The 24,773-nt window shown below is 42.5% G+C and overlaps 1 long non-coding RNA gene and 1 pseudogene across 1 annotated transcript; one reads left to right on the plus strand and one right to left on the minus strand.

Moving 5' to 3' along the window:
- Positions 1–13,452: 13,452 nt before the first annotated feature.
- On the plus strand, positions 13,453–18,621 carry LOC102023322 (annotated as a pseudogene).
- LOC102023105 lies at positions 14,833–19,857 on the minus strand. Its single transcript, XR_001235294.1, has 2 exons — positions 19,625–19,857; positions 14,833–15,025 (listed from the first exon to the last, which is right to left on the minus strand). It is a non-coding gene; the product is annotated as an uncharacterized LOC102023105 (long non-coding RNA).
- Positions 19,858–24,773: the final 4,916 nt, after the last annotated feature.

The following is a 24,773-nucleotide window of genomic DNA, read 5'->3' on the forward strand; positions in this document are numbered from 1 at the left end:
TCCGGTCCCGTGCGCGCGGAGGCCAGCGCGGGTCAGCGGGCACCTTGAGCGGGAGCCAGGACCCGCTGCGGGCCGGGCAGGAGGCGCCTGGCTCCGAGAACTTTCCGGCTCCGAGCAACCCTAGGGCCCGGGGGCGCCGGGGGCGCGAGGACCCCGCAGTGTCCGCGGTCCAGGCCGGCTCCCACGGCTGCTCCTGTCTCCCCCTCCTACCGAGCCCTCCTCTCTCCCGGCCCTGTTCCGAGGCCTGGGACCACCCTAACTGTGTGACAGGAGGGGGTCTCCCTCCCCAAGGCGCCTTCCCTTCTAGACACGGAGCGTGGAGAGCTCCCTGCCAAGCGCTCTCTGCACCCCCTCGCCTTTCTCCCGCCCTCCACCCAAGCAGCGCGGGTCCCCCACCTGGCCGGGCAAGCTCCGAAGCCCGGCAGTCACTTGCGATCTCAGATCCGCAGTGTGATTTTTCAGCCCGCGGCAGAACCTTCTCGGTGCGCCTCATGCCCTTGCAGTGCGCCAGTATTTCTGGCCACTTGGGTTCACCTGGGGCTTGGTCACCTCCTTCTGCCCTGTGGCCTCAAGAGGAAGGTACATCTTGGCTGTCAGGGGCGTCGCACCTCTAGAAACAGCCTTTAGAACATTGGCCTGGAAAAGGGACCTGAGACCCAGCGAGGATGAGCCGTCCTCACGGTCATGCAGCCAGGGGAAGATGCAGACCCGGGCTTTCTTACATACAACCAGTTAGGGGAAGCCAGGCCCGACAGCGCATGCCTGAAATCCCAGCTCCCAGGAGGCTGAGCCCGGAGGATCGCCACAAGTCCAAGGCCAGCCTGGGCTATAGAGTGAGTTCAAGGCCAGTGTGCACTGCATAGCAAGACCCTGTCTCCAAAAAAACATGCAAAAAATAAGCAGTTAGGATGGATGGATAGCCCTGAGAGCCTTGAGCTTTGCAATAATAACTCCTTGGCCAAATCATATCCTCTGGCTCAGTCTTCCCACATGTGAAATGGGAGGAGCCACCTCCCAGGCCTTTCTGACGACTGGATGAGCTAATGTTCTTAAAGGTCTTACTCTTATTCCTAATGCACGGCCTGAGACCCAACGAATTTGGATGCCAGCTTGTGAATTTCCTTTCTGAGCTGGAAGTCAGGGCAGAGGGAGTTAACAGTTCCAGTTCTCTTCCTTCTGCTTGCAGTGTCTGGGTGTAGGTGGATTCTCTCCTGTGGCCCCGTGGGCTGGTGGGACCACAGCTGCTGGAAGCTACGCTTCTACACTAAGTGTCCGGGAGAGATCAGGGCCTGCGCCCTCCAGGTTCACTGGGTGTATGAACTCTGGGCTGTGGTTTGGTGGGCCTCCATGGGAAAATCAGGGCCTGAGCCCCAGCTGGCAAATGAAGAGGAGGCCCAGCTGCAGGCCCGGGAAGGGACCCCAGGACCTTGAGGTCTGGTGGGGAAAAAATAACCTGACCTCCTTTGAGAGATGAGGTTCCCTCGCCCAGGGGTACTACTGGCCAAGGAGATGGCAGAGGCTGAGGGGTGGGGCTCATTCACTCACTCAGCCTTGAGTCTCATCTTCTCTAAATCAAAAGGTACTTGAACACCCCTGAGGACTAGCACAGCTTGCAGTAATGGCGCTCCTACCAGGTGTTGGGCCCTTGCTAGACACTAGAGATGTAATTCATTCCATCGACAAATTTGCACAAAGTAGCTAACACATCAGCATTGTTTGGTGGGCCTGAGATGGACCTGGCCCCCGCTGTCTGGGCCATTATATGACTTTTCTTCCAAGGGAGTACTTTTGACAACTGGGAGGTCACCATTAGTAACAAGATCACCACCACAGGCGTAAGTGGCCACCCTGCAACCTTTTGGAGTTTGTACGCCAGTGTCCAGAGAAAACTGCTAATGTTTTTTAAGCACTCGAATTTTGCCAGGCTCTGTGCTAAGCACTCTTGTGCTGACGTCTGATTGCATCCACAGAAGTCCGTGTGGTATTGCTGTGTGTGTGCAGCCCGTTAGTAGTAGGACTGGGACCTCTTCTACTGCACACCTGCTGGGCTGCCCTCCCTCCCCAGAGATGGGAGATGGTGGAGCTCAGAGTGCCCGTCAGAGCTGTCCACAGAGGACTCAGTAGCACAGATTTCATAAGCCCAATGCAGGGGAAGCAGACAGGGGGACAGATGCTGCCTGGAGAACCAGGAGCTGTCCCCATTAACAGCTTGCGATCTTGGGCAAAACATTTCTCTTGTCTGTACCTGAGTTTCTCTATTACATGATGATAATATATAAATGTGTGCCCAGTGCCTGTTTAGTGAATGCACCTCTCCTTCTGCATCTCCTCCTCCTCCTGCCCCTCTTCTTCTTCCTCTTTTTTTCCTCCTCCTTTTCCTTCTCTTTCACTGTCTTCTTTTCATGTTACTAGGGATTGAATCCAGGCCCTCCCATGGACTTTCACCCTCTACCCTTTTTATTTCTTATTTTGAGAGGAGTCTAATTGCCAAGTTGTGCAGGCTGAGCCCAGACTTGAGCTCCTCCTGCCCAGGATCCCAGAGTGCTGGGGTTACAGGCAGATGCCACAACACCCAGCTGAGATATTATTATCAGCCTTGTTTTTATTGTGGTTTTAGAACTTGCCAGGAAACCAAATCTAGAAGAAGTCTTGGTGTAGGGTCCTAGGCTCCCTGTCTGCCCTGCTCACCACCTCCAGTTTGACCTTGACTTCACCCCTCTCCATCTGGAATTCAGTCTTCTGTGAAATAAGGGGTTGGATGTGTTGGAACAACATCCCCTGCCCCAGCCCTGCACTGTGTGGGGTGGAAAGGGGAGGCTACAGTGACTGAAGTAAGTAGAGCTGAGTGAGGAGGTGTCTGGAGCTGCCTGTGTTCTAGCAAGTCAAAGGAAGAGCACAGGCAGGAGCCAGAACAACTGAGCAGCCAGAAAGGAGCCGGCAGGTATGAAAATCCTGGCTGGTGGGAATAGGTAGGCGAGCACAGAGGAGAACAGGAAGCCAAATGAGGCAGAAGTGAGCTGAGAGCAGCTGTGTCTGACATCTACGCTCTTGCGGGAGAATGAGGGAGGAATCAGTGACAGCTCATCCTGGTGTTTAATACCTGGGGGAGAAGCTTTGAAGACTGCTCAAAGACTGAAGTTGAATTTCTCAAAGTTTGCAGGAACACAACAATTATAATAGGGAACATGCCTATGCAATCCCACTGGAACCTATTTTGAGACACAAGGTTTTATAAGCAGAGTCAGAAACTGAGGGGAGGCTGTAGGAGGCTGACCCTGGACAGCTTCCATGTTGGAGAGGAGGGGAGAATATTTTTATCTGCAAATACCTTGCCCTGGAGGGCGAGGCTGGGGTAGAGGCTGCTTCCCCACTTTAGTTTCCTCAGTCACTGTCGTGTTCAGATGTGCACCGTCTTTGACAGAAGATGTTCGAGTTTCTTACTCAGAGCAGGTGGCTGGAGCCCGGGTCTGGAGTTCCCTGGCTCCAGTGTCTGTGACACTTGCATGTTGGAGCCAAGATATCTGAAACTCAGCGTGCCAGGGACTCCTTCAGATCTGTCTTGTAGGGATCTCGAAGTACTAGGCACCTATGCGTAGCTGAAGGTGTCCTCCTGACCCGCAGGGTGGAACCCAGCCCACTGGCTGCCATAGTTTCTACCTAGATATCCCTCAAGAGCCCTCTGTGTGCATAGGCAGGGAAAGTGATCAGATTATTTGCACTTTATAGCTGGCTCGCTGTTAGGACATGAGGTCTGGTGGGAAAAGTTGGGTTAAGGGTGTGATCTGGAAGGGAGTTTCTCTCCCTGGGTCCCTTTGCTCTCTGCTTCCTCCCTGATGTGAGCAGCTTTCTCTGCTATGCCCCTCTGCCATGCATTCTGCCTTGGAGCAAGCACACTATGCCCTGAAAATGTGAGCAAAATGAGTCTCTCCTCCTTTAAGCAGCGGGTGTCAGGTGTTGTGTTCCAGCATCAAGCAAGTGACTAGACACTGCCTGGTGACTTAGAGCAACAGCAGGCATTGTTGCTGTCCAATCCGTGGGTCCAGTAAGTGGTTCTTCTGGTCCTACCAGCTTCCCTCAGTTGTCTGTGACTACATTGGCAGCTCTGTGGGTGCTGGTGGGCTCTCCCAAGGTCAGCAGTGAGCACAGAGCTCTGTATAACTAGCAAGGCCTGAACAGTATTATGGAAATTTCTCAAAAACTGAAATTATAAATTCCACATAACCCATCTGTCCTCCTTCTAGCTATCTTCTTCAAAGAGCTTATGACATCATACTACAGCAATGCTTATATACCAGTGTTTACAGCAGCACAACTCAGAACAGGCTCTTGTGTTTTAAACTGGACAGGTTTGTGGCCGTAGTAAGAGGGCTGTGGCAACTATAATCCTATAGTCCTAGGGCTGGTCTCTTCCTGGGGCTACTTCTCTAATACTAGCTCCCTTCTTCACACCATCCTACATGGTTCTGGTGTTTTTCTGATAACTCAGCCTCAAGTTTATGCCCCTGTGTAAGAGAATGTGTAGCCAGTAGCTGCTGATTGAATTTTTATTTGATTTAATTTTATTGAATTTTTATCATTGGTCAGAAAACAGACATATTCCTTTGTGACACAAGCTAGTGAGAATGCAGGAAGGTTGGGAAAAGGAAGGACTAGGTAAGGATTATTATACAAGGGCTCGAATTTTTAAAGCTGCTTGGGTGGCTAGAAGTGGTGGGATCCAATAATCCCACCTTTGTTAGTTGTTTTATCTTTTTCTTGAGAGATGTGTCCTATCCTCTGTTCTTAGACTGCCACCTATTGGCAGATAGTGGGACATGACATAACCATTGGTCAAGTTGCTTAGCTCTGTCAACCAGGATTCCCAAGAGGCAGGAGATTATCAAAGTTTTATTTAGGGAAACCCCTACTATCCCTTCTTAGACAGGCATACTGTGATATTAGGTGGTTTTATAACTTGATAAGAGGCATCGAATTAGTAGAGAATCCCAGTTCTTGACTCTTTGTCCAGAATATGAGTTATGGCCATAGTGGGAGATCCAAAGGTCCAAAGGAAGTGGTATTATTGACCATAGAAGGCCAGAGACATCTGGTCCCAAAGGAGTTCAGCTGTACTAAATAACATCTTGGTGAAGGGCTGAACTTGTCTGTGACTGACCTAGGGATGACTTGTAAGATTCCCATATGGGAATTGACCCATGGAATGCTCCATAGGTTCCTTTGACCTGATACCAAGAAGTTCAGATTTACCAGAATGTTCTGGAAGCTGAGCTTCTCAGAAACCAACCAGGAGATGTCCTGCAAGTTTCCCTGAAAGGAAAGGCCGCTGGTTCCCACAGCCTAATTTTTATTCTTCCTGTCTACAGACCCATCTAGACTGTACTTCATCCATCCCACCTGACTCCCTGCTAATAAGAACAGGGAAATGCTCAAGGGCACCTTACATGTAAGACTTCGTGGCCCTCCATCAAAGGCCCAATCTGTGCGCTAAAATTAATCCTTCCTCGGGATCTGATGCTGCTGAGGACTCTGTCTTGCCAGCTCCTCCTTACCTCCTGCTAGTCCAGTACTCTCAGGAAATAAAGACTTCTTCTGCACCCACCCAGATCTGGGTCTGCCTACCATGAGGCTCCAGATTCGGGGAACTCAACACCAAAGGCTGCACTATTCTATCCCTTCAAGAGGTGGCAGGAGCAAACGGTGCCATCTGGGCTCAAGTCCCTTTTTCAGTTATGGATATTCAGCAATACTAAAAGAAACTGGATAAATTTTCTGAGGACTCTAAAACCTTTGCTGATAGATTCCAGACCCTAGCAATGGCTTTTTGTCTGACCTGTTGAGCTGTCCAGTTCATCCTGGGTTTTTGCTGCACAGAAATAGAAAGAGAAAGGATTATTAGAGCTGCTAAAGGCTAATGATAAAGACTTTGTAGCTGCACCCACTGATAACTCACCAGTCAACTGATGCATTATTTGGACCCCAAGAGGGACCTGGGTGGAATTATAACACAGGGGTAGAGAAACCAAGCATAGCTTTTACCTCTGGGCTATCTTAAGGGGTGTGCATACCCAAGCATACCCAAACCTGTAAGTTATGATAAGCTCAGGACTATCAGTCAGGGCTCTGATGAAAATCCAGCTGCTTTCCAACACCAGCTTGAATAGGCACTCTGTAAATACACTAACTTAAACCCAGAGTCTATGGAAGGCCAGATTATCCTAGGGCAGTATTTTATTAGCCAGTCAGCTCTAGATATAGGAGAAAACTCCAGGAACTCCAACGGGGCCCACAAACTGGGATAAGTCATTTGGTCAGTGTGGCTTATATACTCTGTAACCATGACAAAATAGAGGACAAACAAGAGTTGAGCAAAGAAAAGGGCAGTCCAAGGTCATGCTAGCCCTAATAAGGCTCATGGTAAAGCTTGTACCACGAAGCTGAACTGAGATGATCCAAAGAGTGATGGAAGCAAGTCAGAGAGCTTCAAGAGCAAGCAACCAGGGCACTGGGCAAAGCAGTGCTTTCTACAGCCACTGAATCTTGGTCAGGCTTGTCAGAACATGGAAAAGGACTCCTGGCATTTGAGGAGGGACTTCGTTCATTTCCAGAGGTAGATAAAGTCATCCACCACCGTGGTGGTCAGTGAGGAATTGCCTGTGCAGCAAATGATGGTGCACAAGGCAGCTTGCATGGCTCCCATGCAAGGATATCCTCATCACCCTGCAGGAGCCTTGGATGACCCTGGATGTAGGGGGTAAGTCTTCTTAATATTAGGGCATCTTACTCAATTCTCAAGTGAATTATCAACCTGTTCCTCGGTTGTTGTGGGGCTTGAAGGAGTTAACCCGTCAGTTTACTTTACTTCCACTCTGAACTGCCAGTCAAAAGTTTTTCTTTACCAACCTGCTTTTAAGGTGACATCAGAGAGTTCCAGACAAGTAAATGGAACATATGTAGTTTTCCTACTCAGGACCACTCTTTCATTAAAACCTCTGGCAACCATGTCCTAGTTGCTAGGAAGCTGGCCAGCCCAACTCCCCCGGGCCCAATTTCTCCTCCAGCAGTTGATCCTTGAGCATGGTATGGTGGCACCTGGGGAGGTCTGCCAAGGCCACTCTAGTAATCATTCAGCTCAAGGACCCTAATCTACCCCCTCATAGAAGGAAGTATTTCCTTAAGAGAAAAGTTAGGCATGGGCTAAAGCCCATTATTGGTAAATTCTTGGCTACAGAATTGCAGGTGCCATGCCACTCCCCGTGTGCAGCACACTCATTTTACTGGTAGTCAAGCCATCAGCAGAATGTTACCTAGTACAAGACCTCAGAGCCATCAGTGAGGCAGTGGTACTTATCACTCATTAGTAACAAACCCTGACACTCTCCTGACACAAATCCCAGGAGACACTAATTGGATCTCGGTCCTTGATCTCAAAGATACCTTCTTTTCTATCCTGTGGATCCTAGCTCCCAGCACTTGTTTGCCTTTGAAGGGGAGGATCCCCAAAACAGGGCTTCACCAACAGTATACATGGACTGTCTTGCCTCAGGATTTTAGAGATCCTCCTACTTGTTTGCATGAGCCTTAGCTTGAGACCTAAGAAACTTAAAGTTTAAAAGGGAGGCCTATTAGAGTATGCTGGTGACTGCCTCACTTGTAGCCCCACCAAGAAGTTATCTGATCAAAACAACATTAAGACTCTCAGTCTTTTATCAAAACAAATTTATAGCCTGTCCCAGTAAACAAAAGGTTTGTTCCACTTTACAAAAAGTGACCTACCTGGGGTACATTTTAGCAAGAGGACAGAGACAGTTGTCCTCAAGGAAAACAGAGATGATTGCTGACTGTGTCCTCTGGCATCTAAACAGAAGCTGAGGGCTTTCTTGGAATTGGCTGGCTTCTGGTGCATACTGATACCCCATTTTCAAGTAATAGCGAAACCTTTATATCAGGCAACTAGGAGGCCCAAAACTAAACTATTGGAGTAGAACCCAGTTTCTCAGGAGGACTTTCAGACCCAGAAATGGGCCCTGACATAGACCCTGACACTAGGAATCCCAGACCTAACTTACCCTCTCTCTCTCTTCATGGCAGAGAAACATAGACTAGCCACAGGAGTACTAACCAGTGTCTGAGCCGGGAAAACTGCCTGGTAGCCTACTCTTCCAAATGACTAGATGGGCTGGCACAAAGCTGGCCCAGCTGTCTATGAACAATAGTTGCTATGGCAATCTTGGTCAGAAGCCTTTAACATAACCCTGGGACCAAAGCTCTCAGTTCTAACCCCACACCAGCTCCCTGTTAGAGCTCAAGGGACAATTGCAAATGACTGGAGAAAGGGTCATTTAGTACCAGGCCATCCTTATTGACAACCCAAACATTCCTTGCACACATAAAAGATGAGTGTGACCAAACCATCACCCAAAATTATGCCAGCTGCCCTGATCTGAAGGACCAGCTACTAATGCACATGGTTAGCTGATGTAGTGGTTTTATAAAGGATGACATTAGGAGAACAAGATATGCCGTAGTCAGCCTACCTCAGGTCACTGAAGCAAGAGGACACCCTCCTGGGACCTCAGCCCAAAAGGCAGTACTCATTGCCCTCACTCAGACTCTCTAACTTGCCCAGCGAAAGAGGGTCAATATGTACACTGACTCCAAGTGTGCCTTTCTGGTCTTACATGAACACAATGCCATCTGGAAAGAAGGGAGACTTTTGACTACCCACCAGTCACCAATAAACATGGATCAGAGATCTTCAATCTCTTTTAGGTAATGAATCTCCCGAGCAAGGTAACAATTGTTCATTACTAGGAACATCAAGGCTCCTTGAACCACATCTCTAAGTATAATTCAGTGACAGATTGAGATGTCAAAGGGGCTTCCCTCCAAAATAACCCTGGCCCATCAATAACTCCCATTCCAAGATCTTGACTTGGAGCTGGGGTGCTCTGTGCAAGAGCTTCAGATGATCATTATGAGGGAGGAGTCCAAAGGGACCCATGGTGGGATGTAGGACTCTGACTGTTCTTGCCACAGTGAGCACAGTGGAAAGCCTTTAAGTCCCTACATGACACCTTCTACCTAGGGCAGGATGCTACTTCTGTTGTGGCACATAAACTCTTTATAGCACCTAGTCTGTAAGTTGTGCCTTATATTTTTACCCAGGTCTTAAGGTGTGCCCTGTCTGTGCCCTCTGTAATCCACAGACCCATCCACCCCAACTACCTGAGCCAGTACAATGGTGAGGGCCCTGTCTTGAGAAAGACTGGCAGATAGATTTCATTCACATGCCTGATATTTCATGGTACACTTAGATACCCTTACTGGATGGATAAAGGCTTTTGCCATCATGTCAGAATGAGCCTTGGAAGTGGTAAAAGTCCTTCTTAAGGAAGTGATTCTCTAGGTTTGAGCTACCTAGGTCCATCCAGAGTGATAATGAGCCCTATCTCATATCCCAGATTACACAAGGAGTTGTCAAGGCTCTTGGAATTAAATACCATCTCAATGATTCTTGGAGGCCCCAGTCTTCAGGGAAGATTGAGCCAACCAAACCCTCAAGTGAATCTTAGACAAGCTGTGCCAGGAAACCCATTATAAGGGGCTAAATCCCCTCCCAGTTGCCTTAACAAGGCTTTGGCCTTGAATTCATGGTGGCTACTCTCCTGCCTCAGGTAGCTTCCTTAAAAGAAAGATTTCCACATTTATCATACTCAATGTACTATGGAACCATGGTAAAGGTGTGAGCTGGAGACACGGGTCTAGCTCTTCTCCCTTCCAAATCCAATTAAGATACACACAGAAGAACTGTAAAGAAGCTGATGCACGCCTGTGATCCCAGCTACTGGGAATCTGAGGCGGGCCGATTGCTGGAAGCATGAAGTACAGACCAGACTCAGCAATGCTGCAAAATCCCTTATCAAAATCAAAACAAAACAGGAGAGATTTAAGCCAAAAAGGGCAATGGAAAAACTGAGGAAATGGCAATAGGTTAGAAAGGTCAATGAAATTCTGTAATATAGAGTAGATGAGTAGAATTTTAGGATGGAGGAGTAAGTTGATAGCCAAGGGCTTGCAAAATGAGAAATCAATATAAAGTATGCTGATTCTTGGCTTAGAACCTGGAAAACCCCAAAAAAATCTGAAGGCAGCACTGGAGGCAGTGCTATGAAAAGGGATATTGCCTGGAGTCTCTATGTGCAACAATTAAACTCCCAGCTCTTCCTAAAGTGAGGAAAGCAAATTGCAGCTCCTTTTTAACCCTAGAGGAAGAAGAATGGGAAGATTACTCCTCAGAGAGGATAAACTAGAAACTCTTGAGACTCAAGAGAGAATGGAAGGACTAGACTCTTGGAGTAGAAAGCTTGCTGGGGAATGCAAGCCTCTGGGATCAATTCCCTGCAAGTGGTAAGAAAAGAACTATAAAATTTTAAAAGCTCTAGCTAAGATAAGGGCAGGGGATAAGGCAGTGATGCAAACAGGTAGGTTAAGTAACAGTTGGCATTCTAACTCATAATCTAGCTTTCAACCTGCCCCTGCTGAGATCCCTGATTTTTGAGAGCCCAAATTACCGGCAGGAGCCAGCAGGATTCCTTGCTGTGGTAAATGCCTTGAACCAGGAAGAAGACCTACAGATACTAACATCTGGGGCCCATGGTGAAATGGCCAATTTTTTCAGTTACCACCTGAGCTTACAGATTTTCTTCACCTCTTCTGGCTTAAGCCTTATGAACAATCAACCAGAGACCACCAGATACTTGACAACAGCTACTAGTGTGAAAGATCAATAAAATAAGCATCTAGAAAGAAGTATCTAGAGAAAAGGGAAGCAACATAAAACATAAACTATACTGAGTATCTCAGATGTAAGAGAAATATCACTCATGGAATAACCAGGAATGCTATAATAAAGAACTGATCAGAGAATACAAAGACTTGTTACTTACACATAAGACCCTATTAGTAACACATGTAATAGGAGAGTGAAGAGATGTTCTGCACACCACTCCTACAGGAGCCCATGAATGGCAAGAGGCCTAGGGGAGGTCATGTGGCCCTGGGAGGCTGAACACTACTTGTCCTACCCTCAGAGTGGACAAGCTCAGAAAAGTTTCCTCCTGCCTTTAAATGACCATGTAGCTTGGGCGGCAAACACTGTGTGGACATCTCAGCCATGGCCAGGCTGGACTTGAAATCTCAGGTTTCCCCAGATTTCCTGGTATGATAGTGTCTTGAAACTCCTGGAAACTTCTGCACAGGGAATCAGCTAAAAAGATTTCTCAAAAAACAATCACTTCCTCACCACTCAGGGGAAGTGGAGCTTAGAGACGTTTTGTCTCATGTAGAAAACAAAAGCCAAGTGACATGTTTGGTTATGACAAATTTATACCCACTATATTACATAATCTAGACTTGTTCTGATAAGAATGAGATTGACGTCTGGAATAACAGAGGCCTTGCACACTCCTTAGCTAAGTCATGCCCAAGTCCCTGCAAGGGGCATGGCCAGGTGGGCATCTGAATTTTCTCTCTCGGAGAGACACCCTCCCTTCATCTGTTGTGCCATCGTTCAAGGGTACACAACACACAAAGGAAGTCAGAGATGGGAATTAATTAAAACCTGCCCCCGTTGTATGTTCTGCAAGCTCAAGTTGTTGTGCTGGCACCTATATCCCTGCAACCAGCTCAGGCTTCAGTGCTTGAGTCATTGCCCTGTCCTCCCATTTCCTACCCACACTGTGAAGGTGACAGAGCTTTATAGGGTCCTGCTATGAAAAATAATCCCTAGATATAGCCTGCTATGAAAAATAACCCTTGACCGCTGGCAATATTGGCTTTTGTTACTGAATGCTTTGAATTGCTTATACTTAATAAATTCTTACAATGACCCCATAAGTATACTTTAGCAGGTGTAGTATTATTTCAGTTATAGAAGAATATATGGACCCTTCAGATAAAGTAACTTTCCCAAAGAAATGTAGTTAGTAGTGGCAGAGCCAGGATTTGGATTAGCTCAGGCTGGCTCCTCCTGCCTCAGCCTCCAAAGTGCTAGGATTACAGCAGTGATGCTAGGATTACAGGCCTGTACCAGCCTATCTGGCCTATTGTTTTACTTTTAAGTAGCTGGCTTGTTATGTCAAGTGAAATAATAAAATTATAACTGAATATTATTCACTCCTTCCCCAGAGGACCTAACCAAGAGGATGAAAAGCAACTCTTCCCTTTGAAGTAGTCATGTGGTAGCACTGCCATCGCTTTAGCAAGCAAGCATTTGTTTTGCACCCAAAGAAGTCCTATTTCTATAACAGTTCAAATGCTCAAAAAGAAAAAATACTTTCTCCAGCTGAAAGACCCTGAGTGCTCTTCCCATGAGCTTTGGAAGAGAATGAGGGGGAGAAGATCCTGACTGTTTTAGTTGGTTTTCATTTATTTGAGACTCAAAAGTCTGTCTTACTTTTTATTATTAATAAGTCAAAACTATAACCTAGTCCAAAACTATAACGAGGTTATTCTTGATTCTTAGATGGAATCACTATTCACTAATTTAAAGCCAAAGCTGGTAATCTTTAAAGGCCAGAAAGAGGCAGGGAGGAAACCCTTTCCATCGATGAAAAAAAGAAACTACAAACTCCTGGCATTTTCTGTGGTGCAGAATCTGGCTTCCTAGCACAGTTCTTCTGACGTTCTGGTTGTGCTGATTTTAACAATGTGCACAGGGTTTTGAGATGGCAAAGTTTGTAAAGGTACCACTTCGTTGATCATTTGTGTCTGGGTAAGTGGACTTTTAAAATTCTATTCTAAAATGACATCTTATGTTCTAACATAGAAATGAGAGGCAAGGTATTGTAGAAAAGAGGGTAGGAAAACTTTCACATGAGCCTTACGTACAATTCTATAACATTTATTTGTATAACCATGACATCTATAACAACAACAGAAAGTCTAGAGTAAGAAACTGGCTTAGCCAAATAATGCCATGCTATACACTCTTTAAAATGACTGGCAAAACTGTCACATCTGTTTAGTGAAAAAGAGTGAATAAAGTAATTTTAAGTGAAGATCAATAAATAGTAAATGCATATAAAGCAGTGTAAGAAAATGAATATTAGTAAAATTCTCTGCTGATGGTAAGCTGAGAGTAGTCATTTTTTAAAGTTGCTAAAATTCATAAAATGTAAAACAATGTCTTTGTTGTAGTAATAGTGCCACTTCTCAATTCTTTCTGAGGCAAATCTTCAAACAATAGCATTTCATTATTTACTGTAGATTAAATCTTACATCAGAATATTTTTAAATGGCATTAAATTGGTGAATCAACAATGAACCTCTGCTTTACATACAGCTCAAAAGATGAGGACTCCTAAACTTCTAGAGGAAGAAAGAAATCAAAAGATTTTAAATAATGGGGCCAGCTTACCCCAGGTAGCCCAGGCACCTGGCTTTCCAGTCAATATGAAGATTCACCTCCTTCTGGGGCTTCTTGTCCTTTCTGTGACCATTCAGGGCAAGGTCTGTGGAAGGTGTGAATTGGTCAGAACTCTAAAAAAACTTGGAATGGATGGCTTCACAGGAATCAGCCTGGCAAACTGTAAGTCTGCTCGTCTGACCTCCAGAGAGCCCTGGATGGGACCAATACCAGAGAGAATGCACAACCATGGGGAGTTTTGCGTAAATTAATGCTTTTATTTCTTGTGGGTTTGAATACTTACAGTGGTTAAAACATCATCTGTTCCTGTATAATCAGAGATACCTGGTGAAGGATTGATTGGGGGATGATGGAAAGGATCTGAATATTGTACATGTTCTATGTCACACAAGGCTTATTTGATAAATCGGAGGGTACAGTTTTGACCTTGGGTTCTAAAGCCTAGAGTGATACAGAATTTTTCCTTTCTTAAGATCCTCTGCTCAGGAGGATGGCTGCAAATTCGAGGCAGCCTGGGCTACAAAGTGAGTTCAAGACCAGCCTGAACTGCCTAGTGAGAACCTGTCTCAAAACAAAACAAAACAAAAAATCCTCTGCCATGACCTAGGGTTTTTTGCTGTTGTTGTTTGTTTTTTTGTCTTTTTGAGACAGAGTCTCACTGTGCAGTTCAGACTGGCCTTGAACTCACTTTGAAGCCTAAGCTGGCCTTGAACTCACAGCATTCTTCTGCCTCAGCCTCCCAAGTGCTGGGATTACAGGCACGTGCCACAATGCCCAGCTGATCTAGAGTTTTTAATACCAAAATTTAAAAAGTTATGGTAAACTATTAAAAAAAAAGCAGTGAAAACCTATTTCCCTCCAGCCATTGCTTATTTAAGAATCTCTAAAATTCACCAAGATATATTTTACTGCTGTTATTCACTTTAGATTGAGTTTGTAATTTTCTTTTTTTATTAGTATGTGTTTGAGCTACACAATGAACATTTTTAATTTTCTTCCATAATAATTCATGATGTGCCAAGCTACTTTATGGATTACATTTATTAATTCAATAAGTGTGCTTTTCAGAATAGTCAAGCATTTACCCTCAGTAACTATTTTTGAGTGAGTCAATAGATGAATGGGTGGATGGATGAAATCACAGAATAGCTTTTTCTATTCTCTAATACTTGTTTTCAAGATTCTTACCTAACTTCTAAATTTGCCTTTAAATATAATAAGAAAACCTCTCCCTCTCAGAAAACTACTTTTTCTAATAAAATGCATTTTCCTGCTAGCCTGTGTATGTGCTGTAAATTTACTAAATTGGCTCAACAGCTTTGTTGAATTTTGTATTCTAAGCTGAATGTTGGTTGAGTGATGACAGCAGGGAAAAAATAAAAGCAATGATGAAACAGCCATTGTAGTATTTTTAAAGCAATTTATCTTGCTTTATTAGCATTGCAAATTGAGTGGCATTGCAAAAGGACTGTCTTCAGGGCCCTGTAGAGCTATGGTGTTGGGTTGGGCGGAGTGGCTCACACCTGGGGCTCCGGGCTATGCAGGAGGATGAGGAGGGAGGATCCCTTGAGGCACTAGTCCAACTCGGGCAACCACAACCTGTGTCACAACAAGAAAATAAAATTGAAAATCACTTTGTAAGTTAAATATATCTTTGTACTTATAAATTAAGTCATGGGGGCTGGGGATACAGCTCAGCAGCACAGCGCCTGCCTGGCAAGTGCAAGGTCGTGAATTTGATTCCCAGCACCCTCCCCCCTCAAAAAAAGTGAGAAAGTAAGTCACTAGTGAAATAGAATTAGGTAAAGAGCACTGATTTTGGTGTACAGCATAAAGCATGCGGTGCTACTATTTTTTACTAAAAATAATTTCTTTTCAGGGATCTGTTTCATCAAATAGAAGAGTAATTACAATGTACGAGCTGCAAATCACAATGCTGGAGGCACAGGCACTGATTATTGGATATTCCAGATTAATAGCCAGTATGGTGCAATGGTGGCAAACCCCCAAAAGCAGTTAACAGTTGTGGCATAACCTGCACTGGTGAGACAAGATAGTGACCGCCAGGCCCCATCTGGTTATGGAGGACAGACAGTCAATGCAAATGATACAGTCCAGGAGGTGATCTTCCTGACTCAGTCTCCTCAGCGCTGGGATTACTGGTGTGCACTGCCATGCCCAGCTACCTATGAATCCTTTGTTGCATAAAATAGTACAACATACTGAAAGTCTGGTATGGTTAAATGCTTACATTTTGAAATTCCCAAAAGAGAAAACTAATTTTAGGATATTGTCTTGCAATCCAGTTAATTTATTTCTAAAATATGTTGTATTATTTAATAATCTTTGGTCATTAAATTAAAATTAGAAAATGCAAGCAAGAAAAAATAGCGCCCACAATCATACTACTCAGAAATGTGTAACCACTGGTAACTTCAGCTATTATTCTTCCAGAATGTGAATCAATCATGTACATACATGTAAAGCTCTTTCATGCACCTATGTACTCACGTACAATCATGTAAACAATGTGTATCTTTTATAGAAATTAAATTTTGTTATACATACTGCTTTATAATTTCCTTTTTATCACACAAAACTATTTCCACATCAACAAATACTAATCTGTTATCATTTTAAAAGGTGAATAGAATTCTATTATATGAATACACTATAATTTTTGGTCCAGTTCTTACTAATAAACATTTTGCTTTCAATTTTCCCTTTTATAAATTGCTGCAAACAGCTTTGTGCATACATGCTTAGGTGCTTTTCTCATTATTTCTTTGGGATGAATAATCAATAGTAAAATACCTGAGGAAAATGCAGTATACTAGGAACATTTTTTATAGTGCCATGTAATTACGCTAATGAATAATTCTAAAGTTCTTGATGAGAAACAGCATCCTTTATTTCATGTGAAATAAGGTAGATAGGGCTGGGGATATAGCTCAGTGGCACAAGCCACTGGCACACGCAAGGTCTTGAGTTTGATTCCTGGTACCAGAAAAAAAAAAAAAAAAAAAAAAAAAAGAAAGAAATAAGATAGAAGATTTTCTTAGCTTTAGTTGGCTAAATCTAAACTTAAAATGAAATTCTTGTGGCAGTCATTTTCATGCCTCACTATCTCTCTTTCAGCTTTGCTGCAAGATGACATCACTGGAGCTGTAGTTTGTGCAGAGAAAAGTGTCAGTTCTGCACTAGGCATTGACGCATGGTATGCTTAGGTGTGAAAGGAGAAAGGGGTTCATGTTACTGTTACGGGTTTTCTCTAAGTATTCCTGCAAAGCCTCGGGCGGTCACAGGTGGGGCTTTTTGGAGGTGCCTGGCTCTGGAGTATGTGGTGCTGGGATTAAGGATGTGATACTGATATTGATTCATTGTGCAATGGTAGGATTAACGGTGCCCCACCCAGGGTATGAGCGCTGCCTTGGACCCAGCCAACTAGGAAATAAAACCTCTACACACTGTGAGCTACAATAAACACTTCCTCCTTTAACTTTGGGTGTTGAGTATTTTGTCTCAGCAAGGAGAAAAGTAACCAAGACACTTACTATTGATATGTGTTGTGAAAGAAGACCTCAAACACCAACGTGTACTTCTGAGCTAAAAATTGCCTTTTCAAGTTGATGTGAAGCAATGTCTTACCATTATCCTTGAAGAAACAGTCCACTTTCAGTGACGCAGAGTGTTAATCTTTTACTCTATTTATTTTGGGGGAGTTCTGGAGTTCTGAAGTTCTCCACATTCTACTACTTATTTCCTCGTTATATCTTGAAAGTATTTGTAGAATAAGTTTAATGTGCAATGTTCAGGACTCAACATTTGTTCACCATTCTGTGCTGTACTGGGGGTCTAGAGAACAGAAGACTTTGCACACATCCTCCATTCAATATTTGGCAATACCTGACTCTAGCGATAGCCAGTGTTTTGTTTATTGATAATATATTTTGTTACTGAAAAGGATTTGAAGTATGTGTATTGCAGTGAAGACAAATTTTAACTTTTTCTCTGTGTGTTTCATTTTTCTTTACAGTGTGGCTTGGAAAGCTCATTGTGAAAATCAAGGTCTCACTCAGTGTGTCCCTAGCTGTGGAGTCTAAACTGCAAAATTTTTCTTCTTCAAATCTTTTTGTCCCTTGTTCACATTACGGAGTAGTAAAAAGTTACCCTTCTACTGTTTCCTCCCCAGATAAATAGCATTTTTAAGATATAACATAATACTTTCAAGATATAACAGAAACATTAGAAAAATACAAACTTTCTCTATGACCCTTCCTGTTCACCAATACACTTATTATTTGATATAAGCCCTACAGTTTTCATTTGTTGTCTAAAACTAATGCTGTTGAAAATTTTTCTAATATCTTGATTCTCAAATACATCCCCAGTACATTCAGTTCAGCAAGGAAATAAACCAGCCTTAATCTTGAATGATACCAGTACTCCACAATATTAGATAAAATATAGCCTAAATGTATTGAAAACAAATTGATCTTAGGGGAAGATCTGAGCTATGCAGGCACCTGATACCTTAATCTGTTTGATCACCTACAAAATCAGTAAAACAGATGTGCTGTTTAAATGCTTAAAGTGGCAAAAAAAAAATGGCTTAAAATGGAGACTATCTGTATTAAGAATTTGGTTTTCAGAAAGCACATAACTTTTGACTTCAGTATTGTCTTAGATATGTTGAATTTGTACAGTTTTAAAATTAGATTCACATTTTATATAACAATCTATATTAACTCTTCAAAGAATACTTACATGAATCTTGCTGACCATGAATATAATAAAAGATTACATGAGTTAATATTCACCAACTTTATTAACTTAGATTCATGTATACTAAATATATCAGAGACAGAGGAGCTCACATGACTAATTAATCATAGGAGTAAATGTATGAGACTGTATAAAATACAAACACTATCATTAAAGGCTTTGCAAAGCATGCCTGGGCTGTCTTTGTTTAGATGCATCTAATATCTTTGGAGCACAGATTATCTGTATTTGAAAAAAGAAAGATTTGACCCTCTTAATATCTTCTGTATCCTCCTCTGTACCCAAACAGCTGGATATTGCTGGAGAAAACTCCACAATCATGCTGAGAAATCCCACTTTAAATTTATATCTAGGGCCAGGGATATAGCTCAATGGTACAAGCACCTTCTTGGCAAACGCAAGGTCCCAAGTTCGATTCCTGGTACCAAAAAAAAAACCAAAAATAAAAAATTTATATCTATTGCTGGGCATGGTGGCGCATGCCTGTAATCCCAGCAGTCGGGAGGCTGAGGCAGGAGGATTGTTGCGAATTCGAGGTCAGCCTGGGCTACAAAGTGAGCTCAAGGCCAGCCCTAGCTGCATATTGAGATCCTGTCTCAAAAAGACAAAAATAAAATAAAATAATAAATTTATATCTATTGCCAGGCATCGTGGCACATCCTTGTAATTCCAGCACTTCAGAGTCTGAAGCAGGAGGATTATTGTGAGTTTGAGGCCACCCTGAGCTACATAGTGAGTCAAAGCCAGCCTTCCTTACAAAGTGAAGGCTATCTCTAAATTAATGAATTAATTAACTAATACCCATTAATCTCATGTGGGCTGTCCAGTCAGGCTGGCCATTTTAGTCACTTCTCTGCAATCCCAGGTTGGGGTCCCAGTTCTCCAAAATGACTACTTTGCTTCTCCCCTTCTCTGTCACAAAACACATAGATGATCCCTATCTGCCTCTTCATCCTCTTCCTCTCTCTGCTTTTAGGAGATTATCTGACTTAACTTTACACTGAAGGAAAGGTGACAACTTCACACAAAGTCTCCCCTTCATATCACCAACTCAGCCGTCAGGTCTTCCCCTGGACTCCTCTTTTCCTTCTTCTATTTCTGGCATGTGGCCTTTGTTTCTCAAACAAAGGTGGAAACGTCATACAAAGCTCTTCCCTCCAACTCACTAAAACACTAGTCACACTTCCCCTAAGCTCACCTCCCACCGCATTTAATATCTTCTGTATCCTCCTCTGTACCCAAACAGCTGGAGGGCCTTTGCTCCTGTCAAAAGCAGCGGCTCCACCTGCAGTCATTGTTCCCTCCTGCTCACTGCTCTGACCTCACCTGGTTTCTCCCTCTGTGCTGTATCACCTCCATCACTGGACAAACCTCCCCAGTGACAGCCCATCTTACAGAGAACGCCACACTCACATCACGATACCTTCCAGCTTCCACTGCATCCTCTGCTCACTTTCCACCAAGACTTCTGGGAGGAAAGTCAGTACTCACCCCTCTCCATGGCCTCACCTCCCATTCTCTCCTCACCCTTTCTAATCTGACTTCTGTCCTCAACTCAGCCAAAACTGCTTGTCCACGCCATCTCCTGCGACTCCTTCACTCAATTCCCGTGAGTATCCATTCCCTGCACGTCTTACTTGATCTCTCTGGAACATTTGACAAAGTGAACCACTTCCTACTTCCTGAAACCTTTTCTCTCTTGGCTTCTCACCACATCCTACCTAACAGCCTTCTCCTTCTCAAACCCTGCTGGCTCTTTTTCTGGAATGTTTTCTAATGTGTAAATGCCTCAGGCTCAAGTCTATAACATTTGACAAACTACAAATTTTACTTGTTTATTAATACTAGTCTCTTCTTATCCATGATTTCAGTCTCTGAGGTTTCATTTATTCATGGCCAACAGTGATCTGAAATTTTAAATTAAAAAAATTCCACAAATGAGCAGTTCATAAGTTTTAAACTACACCATACTGAGTGGCATAACGGACTCTTTCTCTATCCTGTTCTGTCCTGACAACGACAACAATTATCCTCGTCTAGAACATCCACACTACACATCTCCCCACTCAGAAGTCACTTAATAAGCCACTCAATTAAAAAGATTGCCTGTGGCAATGTCGAGGTGCCTATATTTAAGTGTCATTATTTTACTTAATGCAATATTTGTTGCATTTTATTGGTAGTTATGGTTACTATCTTGTGTGACTATAAATTAAACTTCATCATAGCTGTATGTGAAAAGAGAAAACAGAATACATAAGATTCATTATTACCTCTAGTTTGGGACTATGGACCAAGGAAGGTATCCCTAAGGAATAAGAGAGGACACTATATTTATCTCTTCTCACAAAAAAATCACTCCTAAAAGGACAAAGTTCTTTTTTCACTCTCTGAAAAGATTATAATGATCTTGGGATGTAGCTCAGTGATAGAGAACTAGTGTTGCATACATAAAGCCCTAGGTCTTATCCCTGGCACTACTGAAATAAAGCATAAAAAAAAAATATTTGAAACTAACCTGAATTCCAATCTCAGCTCTGCCACTTCCTAACTCTATTTCTTTGAGAAAGTTATTTTACTTTCTGGGGTGCATATTATTCATCTATAAATGGAAATAATATTTATATGACCTTTGTAAGGACACTGACGTTTAATAAGTGACTAGCTCTTTAGAAGCACTGAGTGAGTAGAAGTTAGTATTAGTTCCTTATCCTTGTCCTTTATCTCCAAAGGGTGTAGATACTCACCAAGTCTTGATAATTCAGCCTCCTGCATATCTCCTGATTGTTCTAGTTCTTTCCATAGTGCAACATCATCTGACATCTGGATTATTTGTCAGATTTCTATCAGCTCTCCACATTCAACATAGAATGATTTAAAAAAAAAGATTTTGATTCTGTTACTCTCCACTTTAATACTCATGAACATTTTCTCCTAAAGTTCAGAATGGAATTCTAAGCCCTACAGTCTTTGAATATAAATATACAGTCTTTGACATTAAGTACCTAGTCTTGCTGTGCTCCTGTTACTGAACAGCTCCTTCCAAAAGTGGCTCACCAAATAAACATTACACCAAATAAATGTTACCAGGTTTTGTGGTGCTTGCATCTCCTTCTGGAGTTGGATTCTAGGTCCTTCTCATCTCCAACAAAGAACTGAATGAAATGAGCAAAAACGACAGCAAAGTTTATTTGAAAATGTAAAAGTGAAGAGTGAGAAACTCACTCTGCAAAGAGAGCTTAGACCAAGGTAAAAGAGGAAAAAACAATGTAAAAGTACACCCTGGAGGACACAGGGCCAACTACCATGAGGAAAGCCACCATAGTGAGCTCTTTATGGTAGCTGTGTGCTTCTATACTGTCCAAATCTTGAGGAACCCTATGATATCTTCTATGTAAGAGTCCTGGGTGGTGGTGCTGATATCCCACACTTCAAGTTGACATCTGGTCTAGGCCATCATATTGAAAACCTTCTGGAGTTCTCACAAGAAGTCTACATGCAGGGATTTGGGATCTGTGTAGGCACCTATCCTGGAATCTTGAAATTAACAGATCACGCCTACATCCCCAGCCAGCTTTGCCACACTCGAATCTCCTACCTCACTCCTTCTAACTTCACTTCCTGGGTTATTTTCCAAGACATCCTGGTATTTTTTTCAGTGTTTTCATCAGCCTACGTTTTTCTGTCCCGTCTGGGATTCAGAACATGGTATTTAGTACCAGCCTGCACCAATTCCTCCAACCCCTTATTTGACTACTACAACTCATCATTCAGGTCTTGCCTAGAATTTTATAAATAGGTTTATCACCTCTGTTAATGTTTCCCATGCACACAGTGCTTCCCTTTCTGTAGAAATCCACACACTTAAAATTCATTTGCAGTCAGCATGCTCACTTTCTACCACCTCTGAGAAGGCAAGAATGATATCTGCCTAGTTCCTGGCTAGTGCCTGAAGCCCTAGCACAGTATTTGCCTAGCAGATATTATCTAGAGAAATCCTTATTTCCCACTAAGAGAATGGGAAATTGAGACATGGCAGAAAGCGCCTACAAAAAGAGTGTTGTGAAAAGACTATAGGATTTACTCACCTATAAAGTATACCTATAAGCAAGTACATTCTACATAGAAAAACACTTCGTTAAAAAAAGCAGCAAATTCAGATGAAAATTTTATTTAGCATCTGATGCTTTGTAATTAGATAAGGGTAACCTCTTATTGATAAGCTATTTATGCTAAAATAGGAATTTAAATGTATTTTTAATTTTTTTGTTTGTTTCTTTGAGAGGTCTCACTATGTAGTTCAGGTTGGCCTTGAACTCACTGTGTAGTCAAGGCTGGGCTCAAACTTAGCGATACTCCTCAGCCTCCGGAGTGCTGGAATTGCAGGTACGCACTGACATGTCCAGTTTAAACATATTTTTAGAGGTAATAAAAAATATACTGGTCCTGTTATATTAATGTCATCATAACTGTTATTCTAAAATGCTATGTTTGAAAAAAAATGCTATGTTTGATCTTATTTTTTATTTTGCATTTTCCGTGTAAAACTTTACAACTATCATCTGTTAATATTCTGCAGGAATATAACTTCCAAAAGACAACCTAAATAGTATGTTATGATGGTAGGCTATCACCTCCAGTGCAGGTAGAATATGACATTGACTCCTAATACTAATTCTGACATGATTAGTGGAAGAGGTAGCTGTTCTCTGGTCATACTTTGTATTTCAAAGTTCCTGATATTCAGAAAGGATTATAATAGTTAGAATTAAGAACTACTGCTCCTACTTCAAGACTGGTATAAAGGACCTTCTGAGTATTTAACAACTGAGGCTTGGAGGCCAAAACTACAAAAGATAAAATAAAATAAAGTAAAATAAAATAAAATAAAATAAAAAATAAATAAATAAAATATTAAGACAATAGTTTGGAATGTTCCCTTTAAACCAGACCCTGCATTGTGATGGGATCCCTCTAAAAGGATGTTTTAACTCCAGTGAGTTACCTACCCACCTGACAAAGAGGATTGTTGGACCCCAGTGATCAGGAGTCAACCAAAGTGCATTTTTATCAAAAGAGGGACACTAAAGAGGAGAAGGTCCCTGCGGTTTCAAGGGAAGCCATATAGTCAAGCAAAGATCATGATCCATTCTAACAGTAACACAAACAGTAGATTTTTAAAAATTAGAGGACCTAAGGGTCTTTTCATATGGACCAAAAAGTAACTGACCTATAGGGAGACTTAACCAACCTTGACAAATATATAGGTAGATTAATTTTGATGAACACAAATCTTACTTTGACTTGCTTTTAAACACTCAACAGCAAAGTATAACCCAAAAATGGAGTAATTAGTAATAATGTGAAAAAAAAAAAAGTTAAGCTAGGTATAAAAGATGCTCCAAATACTGCACCAGTTCATACTGGCAGTGTCCAGCCATACCTGTAACATTTCAGCCCACAGCCATGAGAACTCATGAGTCCCCATCCCACTAGCTGTTCTAAAACTGTGTCCTTCAGCCTGTCTTATTATGTTACCAATATACTATTTCATGAACTTTCAAGTACCCTTTAGGTAAAGATTTCGCTTCTTGCAGAGATATACCTGTCAGATAAAATTGACAGTGTAAATATTCTAGTACTAAACTTTGTTAACTTTGTGGTATAAATTAACTTTCTGTTATTTACTTCAGAATTTAAATGCTTATTATCTGGAGCCAATCACTACAAAAGGTCTTCAGGTCAACAAAACAGAGGCCAGACCTCAGATTCTAAATCCTGTAGTAAGAATCTTAATGGCCCAATGGTCACAAAAACATAGATATCTTTATTTAATGTATTCATTGGTCATTGTTATAATTAAAATAAGAGACTATTGAATTTCTTATTGAGAAAACAGGGAGGAGACTGTATACTCTTCAACTCTACCTTTGTACTTGAGTAAACATCTCAAAACAAAGAGATTAATGTTAAAGGTAAGAAGCTTATGCCAAATGCTTCCTAAATTTGTCTGACTTCTATCATGTTTTGGAGCCCCAATTCACTAATATCCTACTTTAATTTGGGGTCCTTGCTTGTTTAACATTACTATAAAATAAAGTTTAGAAGTCAATGGCTTGCTAACCTTCTTGTCCTCTTTTCCAGGCTATCAAAGGATGGTGGCTCATCAAACACCAAAATGCATCTTCCTTTGTTTCTTTAGATCAGTCAGAGTGAGATCTTTTTATTCCTTGCTACTCAGGGCCACTGTCCCCTCTCAGCCTGAAGCAGCCAGAAGAAGAGGAATCTTTGGGCTCTCTGCATCCCTTGAGAATAAGTGATCAAAGTCCCAGAGGAAAATGAGGTAAGATAGAAAAAAATATAAAGATAGGCAGAAAAGAGGTGAAGAAATAATAATTTAAAAATTGTACTTTTAAGAAGACTGCAACTTCTGGACACAAAAGTTATCCATATCTGTATACAAATTTGCCCATATCTGTACACAAGGTTGTTCATATCTGTACACAAGGTTGTCCATAGTTGTACACAAGGTTGTTCATATCTGTACACAAGGTTGTCCATA

Source organism: Chinchilla lanigera, unplaced genomic scaffold (genome assembly GCF_000276665.1).
Source record: "Chinchilla lanigera isolate Chin_1 unplaced genomic scaffold, ChiLan1.0 scaffold00004, whole genome shotgun sequence".
In the NCBI taxonomy this organism is placed as follows: Eukaryota; Metazoa; Chordata; class Mammalia; order Rodentia; family Chinchillidae; genus Chinchilla; species Chinchilla lanigera.